Source organism: Medicago sativa, chromosome 7 (genome assembly GCF_051527215.1).
Source record: "Medicago sativa cultivar Bolivia chromosome 7, Bolivia_mono, whole genome shotgun sequence".
Lineage (NCBI taxonomy): Eukaryota > Viridiplantae > Streptophyta > Magnoliopsida > Fabales > Fabaceae > Medicago > Medicago sativa.
The window spans coordinates 47,631,777-47,639,648 of NC_140755.1; the positions used below are offsets into that span (position 1 = coordinate 47,631,777).

The following is a 7,872-nucleotide window of genomic DNA, read 5'->3' on the forward strand; positions in this document are numbered from 1 at the left end:
AAGGAAACAATATTAAAATAAAATAAAACCAAATCTAAATAAAACGAAACTAAATAATATATAAAAACTAGCTAAATAATGACTCATCAAACTCCCCCACACTTGAATCTTTGCTTGTCCTCAAGCAAAAGGCAATAGACATAGTAGCAACAAAAAGATTTATCATATGGCAACACAATTGAAAACTAATGTCTCTCTTAAGGTTTTATTTCAAAGTACACTAATCATAATCTCAAGTATTCCTTGTGAACCTATTCAACCCAACATCAAGTCTCAAGTTAGTGTGTGTGTGTGCATTCCAACCCTTTTCTTGCTCCTGTATAAGACAGATATTATGAGGAACAGGTTCTAACCTTAACACTAAAGTAATCGAGAAAAGTCCTTTCTTCATTTCATATCAGAGAGATGGGAATTTAGTTAGAATTAAATTAACAATTTAAGCACAAAGGGCTGCAGATTGATTAGGGGCTATCTATCCTCATAGGAAGTCTTTATGGAGAGGGTGTCCTTTCCTCCACATGTTGGTGCCATTCTCCCGCCCCATTTTAGTTTAACACATTATAACAATATAGCACATTATTTCCCACACAAACTTATACTACTTTTACTCTGAAGACTTTTAAGGGTCTAAGTTACCATTAAAGTTAGAACGTGCTCCTTAAAATACCTACTCATACACTTACTCAAAGATTGCAACTGAGTGCTTTTCTCATTGGAGAATTTTTCACAATAAAACATGATGTGGGTATAGCAAGAACACTAAAAACACAAGAAATCACTTTCATGTACAAGGAACAACCTTTTAAGAGAAGACAACAAAAAAATTTAAAAACAAGATACTTAATCATGCCTTTCGCTATAAAAACAAAACAAAAGAATAAAGTTCAAGGGAATTTGGAAACACTACGACTCTAGACACTTTATTCGGCTCCCCCCCCACACTTAGGAGAAGCATTGTCCTCAATGATTCAAAGAAAAGCTAAAATAAGAGAAAAGAGAAGGGGAATAAGAAGAAGAAGAAGAAGTAGAAGAAGGAGTAGAAGGAAGAGTTAGAGAAAGAGAGAAGAGAGAAGAGGAGAGAGAGGAAGAGGAAAGCTCACAATTTATTGAGGTCCATAAGGAGGACCTTGGAGATTAAGGTGTTGCATCCTCCTCCGGAGCATTTCATTGTTCTCTTGTTTCAAGCGGTTGCCCCTTTGGACATCATTTTGGAGCCCCGATAATTCAACACCTTGCCTTTGTTGCTCGGTGCTTATTCTCTCAACCACGGTTCACATCCATGCTCATCTTTCATTGTCATTTAGCTCTCCGGCTGCTTGGTCATGGTGCTCTCCCTCATGGTGCAAGTTAGCACCTTCTCCTTCATCAAGATTTTGTGCCTCATGTACCTGGACATTATCAACATACAACAGATTTTCTTCCACCTCGGTGTTAGTCCGAGATGGGTTAGGAAGCAAAAATAGAATAAGTACATTGAGTTTAAGGGCATATTGCAAAGGTGGACGATGCTTAATGAAGTTCATAGAGATTAGTGTCTCTATGTTAAGCCTATTGTTGCCCTCAATAAGATTTATCCCCTCGTCCTCACTTACTCCAAACTTCCTAGCAATGAATGTAATGATTCCACCCACCACTATATCGGCTACATGATTAGGCTTAGTTCCTATGGAGGCAAGGTAGTCAAGCATGTAAAAACAAATATTTATGGGATTATTATTAAGCATAGCCCAAAGCATGAAGAGTTCATCCGTCCTACATGTTCCTACTTCCTTCCTACCCCAAATGGTACAAGCCATTACTCTTTGAAGGTACCTAAGCACTGGGTTATGAATGTTACTAGCCTTGTTGGAACGTGAAACATATTGTCTTAAACCGATGATGCGTTTCTAAAAGCTAGCAGGGTCATAGTCTTCCGGCTTTAGAGCTTGATTCCAAGAGTCATGGATGAACCCCGCATTTGCGAAGCCCATTTCATTGCAAAATTTTCAAGGGACATCTCGTAATCAATATTCAAAAGCCGGAAGGAGACTCTATGATTGGGGTCATCGAAATTCAACTTATCTTTCTTGAATTGGATAGAACTTAAAAACTCATAAGTGAAGTTCTCATACCCCCTCATAGGTCTAAGCATCTCACCCCATCCTAACCTATTCAGCAGTTCAAAAACATTGTCCCTAATCTCTAAGACATTCAAAGTATGAGAATCAGGGTACCTACAAGGATGTAAAGGTTTAGAGATAAGAACTTTATACCTTTCCTTTTGGTTGTTATCTTTGAAGACTATGCCATGATTCTTAGCCGGTGCTCGTTTCTTTTGTGGAGGTCCTCCTGAAGAGCTTGCTGGTTCTTTTCCACTCCTCCTTGAAGCCATTTGACCTTGATCTTGGGTTGACTTTGTGTTTTGGTGAAGGTTAGGGTTTGGAAAGAATTTTGGTGGAAAAGGTTGGTTTAGGTTTGGGGTTGATGTTTTAGTAAGGTTTATGAGTTTAGGTGTGGAGATTGGTTAAGAATTTGTGGTTTTTAGGTTAGGGTTAATGGAATAAGGGTTTGGTGAATTATGGGTTTGGGTGGATGAAAGTCGTTTTTGATTGGTGGGGCTTGTTTAGAATGATGTTTAGAATGATTTGGTGAAAGAATTGAGTGATTTGATGAAGTTTTGAGGGAGATATGAAGGTATGAAGGTGAATGGTTATGGAGGTTTTAGAGAGAAGTTTTAAAAGATGAGAGATGTTTGTGGTTGAGAATGAGGAAGAAGATGAAAAAATTTTAGGTTATAGGTGAAAAGGTATCGGGCACGGCCGTGCCACATATTGGCACGGGCTGTGCTAAGTTTATGGAGTTTTGACCTTTTTTGCTTGCAAAGTCTGGCACAGCCGTGCCAGCTGGGAGCAAGGGCCGTGCCAACCTTCTGGTTATAGGGGCTTCAAAATTTCTCAACTTTCTTGAATCATACTCGGACAATTACCTACAAAACACTTAAAACAACGGAAAACAAACAAAATAAAGCAAATAATTGCGTGGGTTGCCTCCCACGAAGCGCTCTTTTAGAGTCACTAGCTTGACAGTTAGAAAGAGTCCTTAGAATGGATCAAAGAGATCATGTTCTGTTGATGACGCTATAAAGCGTTCTTTCACATCACAATCTTTAAGCAATGCACAAGAGTAAAGAGCGGGACCTTTCATAACGTTTTCCAACTTAAATCCTACCATTTTATCACTCATTTGAAAGACAATCCTACCATTTTGAACATCAACTAGAGCTCCCGCAGTCGCGAGGAAAGGTCTACCTAGGATTATATGGACGTCATCGTCCTCTTCAATGCCAACTACCACAAAATCAGCTGGGATGTATATCCCTTCTATCTTAACAGGTATGTCTTCAGCAAAACCAACTAAATTTATAGTAGAACGATCAGTTAACTTCAAGACCAACTCGGTAGGTTTCAATTCTCCTATCCGCAAGTGCACGGTCTATCGAAGTAGTAGTTAAAGAGAGTATCGTTCCGCTAGGGAGTTGTTCAATTTAACTAACTTTTAGAGAATGATTAGAGGAGAAGAAAGATTATAAAGTGAGAGGTTCAGTTGAATAAAAGTAAATAACAATAATAAAATGAGAGCCTTGGGATCATTGGTTCACCGTAATGACGAATCCTTCGCAAACAAACCCTTAAACTTATAATTCTACGTAAGTCCAAATTTCTAAAGACAAGTTTCTCTTTAGCGTATCAAAGCTTCTCTCGAAGTCAGTGAGTATATTCCTCCAACAACCAAACCTATTCTCATGGGTGATTGCCTTTGGAACCCTTGAAGATCGAAACTTTATATGTCTCAAGGTTTGCTAGACTATTCTCGTGTAGGGATGGCAAAGCGGGCCGGCCCGCCCCATTTAGGCCCGCCCCGTCTAAGCCCGCTAAAAACGAGACGAGACAAGTCCAGTCAAATTTTGTGACCGAGTCCAAAATCTCACCCCGCCCCGTTTTGTGGCGGGCTTGCGAGTTGGCGGGCCGGCCCGCCAAACAAACTTTTTTTTTTATTTTTTTACAACTTAATTGTTACAAAAATACTATGTTGCTTTTATCGTAAAAAAATATAAAAGAATAGGTAGCAAGTAAATTTGTGAAAAACCAGATAATTATCATTGTCGAATTCAACATCATAACTAATAGCTTTCTTTCTTCAAAAAAAAAAACTAATAGCAAAATAAGGCAAATGTGCAACATAAAACAAATCATAAAATAAATCCAACAACCAAATTATAAAATAAGCCTCAAAATGAATAAACTCAACAACCAAGATAAACCCAAAAGCATAAAATAAGTCTCAAAATATATCTAACAACCAAAATAAATTCAAAAATATAAAATAAGACTCAAAATAACAAATTGAAACACGGGTTAAGCGGGCCGCCCCGCCACGCCCTGTGTCTGTCCCGTTTCCAACGAGTTAAGTGGGCCGGTTCGCCCCGCCCCGTGCCCTGTAACAGCTCGATTTTTCGCTAGATATATTTTATTATTTATTTATTTATGTTTGTTATATGTGCTCTTATGTGATTAATTGCCTCTGTGTGTATTTTGGTTGGGATTCGTAGAATTCGGTGTTAGAAGGGTATTTTAGTCATTTTGGACTTAGGGGTATTTTGGTCATTTTGAGGGCAGGGGTAAATTTGTAATTTTTGCCGAAGGTTATTGTTAGTGCTTAGTGAGGGTTTTATTTTACTAAGTGTTGGAGAGGGGTAATTATTTAGTTTACCGTTAAGTGACCGTTAGCGTTGTATTTTACCGTTAAGTGAGTAGTAACATTTCGGGTTAGAATAGAAATGGGTTAAGCCCATTAAAACATTGTGAGTTGAGCCCAATTGAGTAGAGATTATATAAACACTAGTTGGTAGTGAAATTGGGGTCTTACAAACATTTCATTTCATTTCACAATTAGAGAGAGTTAGAGAGAAAAGCTCAAGAGGAGAAAAAGGGTTTTGAAGAGAAGGAACTAGAGAGAGCTAGGAGAGGCTAGAGAATCAAGGGTTGGAGCTAAAGTGAGGCACTAGCTAGTGATTGTGGAGAATTAAGGTAAGAGGGTTAGGCTTCACTCATAATTTCATAACTTTTCTCTTTTACCCATTTTCATGAAATTGATGAATTGGTTTTAATTGATGTAAATTCGTGCATAATTGTTGTGGTTATGTTTGAGAACATGATTAGTATGATAATTGTGTTGTTGTTGTTGAATTTGTATGTCAAAATGAGTGGAAATGAGCATAGTATGTTTTTGGATGAAATTGATGAATTGTGAAGTTGTGGTTGATGAATTATGAATGGATTCATGTTCAATTGTTGTTGTTGATGATTTGAATCATGTTGTTGTTGGTTTGATACATTGGGTATCATTAATTGTGAATTGGTGATGAGAATGGTTATGTTGTTGTTGAAAATGGTTGTTGTGAAAATTGGTTTTGATTAGAGAAGAAAACTTGTTTTGAGAAAATGAATTTTCAAAGGTTTGTATAACTTATTCAAATGCTACGAAACGTGTGAGTTTGATGTGTTGGAGCCTCGGGTTATGCCTCGGATCACTTTTGACATTGAAGGGTTTTAAACATCCGATTTTGGGGCGAAAACGGCATAAACCCGCGGCCGAAACGCGCGAAAACGCACGTTACGGAGCTCTGCGCCTGAGCTAGGGCGCTAGGCGCCCACACTCAGAGAGCTAGCGCCCAGCGCTGCACTCCTGGCGCCAGGCGCCCTGCACAGGGCAACATACCCGTTGTTCCGTGTTCGGGGGGTCGGGGGCAGTCGTGTAGGGGTCCGTAGCGACCGTTTGAAGGTGTTCTTGTACTGTTTGCACTTACTTTTCAACTGGAACATACTTGGCTTTATTGAATGTTCGAATTTTCAAATGGTTTGAAACTTGGATTAGTGACGTTTCGGTTTTTGGAAAAATGTTGAAAAGTGACCTTTTGTGAGCATAAGGGACTGCAAGCTTAGTCTACAAGTCATATAGGCTTAGGCAAGGCTTGTAAAGTCGGTGCTATGTCTTAATCATGTTTAACTTGACTTTTGGGTGGAATTGTAGAATACGTAAACTTGGGATTTTCCCAAACGAACATAGGCTAATTTTTGAACTATGGCTTGATTGCTTGTAATTGGCCTAGGCTCTTGTTCATATGATTTTTAAAAAGTAGTTGGGATTGGTTCCACCAAGTCTTAACTTGTTTTGCTTGAAAATGAGAGTTTTTGTGAAAAATGATAAAGTGAGACGAACTTTGAGTTTTTATTGAATTTGTCATGTTTGGCCGATGAATTGCTTATGTAATCTCTATTACACGCATATGTGACTTGTGAGAATACATGGCATAGGCAATTGAGCTCGTTTACTTGGTTTTGACTCAAATGTTCAATTAACTTAATGTTGTGATTTTGAGAGACGAACTTAACTAGAAATGACTTTTGAGAATTAATTGATGGTGAATCCTTTATGGAGAGTTATTATATGTTATGTGGAGATGATTGGTGGTGTATATTTGTGTGACAACTATATGTTGCTTGTGTTGTGGGTGTTGTTGGCAATTGTATATATGTTATGTGGTGGTGAATTGTTGTTAATTGCATATATACAAGTTTTGGTGATGGTGAAGTGATTATTGTTTGTGTGAACATATGCATTTGTAGTTGGGTCATATGTTCATGCATACATGACTGATGGTGGTGGATTTTATATCCAATTGAGGTGATTACGATGTTTTTGTTGCATCGAAGGTGACGACCTTGAGGTGTTTGGTACCACATGCATCTAGATGAGTCTAGAGCCATTGCATAAACTGTTGGTGAATTGAATTGCATTGAGATGTGTTTGGTGATTGATTTGCTAATCGTAATTATGGATTGAAGTGTTAATTGTTAATTATTGATTGACAAGGTGAAGTTGTGATATGTGTATGATACACTTGTGGACATGAACTTGGTATAATGATATTGAATGATCGTGGAATATTTATATGTTGTGAATATTGTGGAATTATGTATTGTCATTCTTTATCCTTGATTATATCTTTCATCTTCAAAGTTCTTGTTAATCTTATATGGATTATGATGATGTAATGCTAACCCTCAGTGGTTTACCACCTACCTTTCCGTATGGACGGGTAGATGGAGTGCAGGATGCTTAGTTGTTGCGTATTGATGCCGAGGAGTGGAGTTCCTCTTTTTCATGCAAGTGTCTAGATTAGGGCTCTGATCTAGGATAGTCATTGCATGTTGTTTATTTGACTTTGTATTTTTGGAGTTGTTGAGATATTCTGTTATTTGAGATTTGGAGGATACAGTTGTATTTAGTTTGAAGATCCAGATATGTTTATGAATTATATGTTGTTCCGCTGCTATGTTGTGTAACATGATCTTTATGCATGTTTGATTTGTGATTTATTCGAAGACGTAGCATCTATTTCTAGAATATGTTAGTATATTCGCGCGTTTTACCGCTTATTAGAAATAGGGTGTTACAAGTTGGTATCAGAGCCGTGGTCAGTCTTGTCTGGACTAATAGACTAGTAGATTAGTGTTTGTTGATTTACCCTGTTAGTATGCGAATGGTAATGAGTTACCTTCGGTACTTGTTCTTGTGATGTTGTGTTGTTGTTCTTATCTGTTGATTGGTTTTGTGTAGAAGTAAGATGGCTGGTGGTAGAGATGATGGAGCGATTGCTCAGGCTTTGACTTCGATGGCTCAGGTGTTGGCTCAGGTTAATGAGCAGGCGGCGGTTGGTCATCGTGATCCTGGTGAGGCTGAGGAGCGGAGGTTGGATCGTTTCTTGCGAAATAGTCCGCCGACGTTCAAGGGTAGGTATGATCCGGATGGAGCTCAGACATGGGTACAAGC

General features: G+C 38.4%; 1 long non-coding RNA gene across 1 annotated transcript; it reads left to right on the forward strand.

Moving 5' to 3' along the window:
* Window positions 1-4,826: 4,826 nt before the first annotated feature.
* On the forward strand, window positions 4,827-7,446 carry LOC146906296 (uncharacterized). The gene is made up of 2 exons (XR_015018636.1): window positions 4,827-5,066; window positions 7,143-7,446. It is a non-coding gene; the product is annotated as an uncharacterized LOC146906296 (long non-coding RNA).
* The last annotated feature ends 426 nt before the right edge of the window (window positions 7,447-7,872 follow it).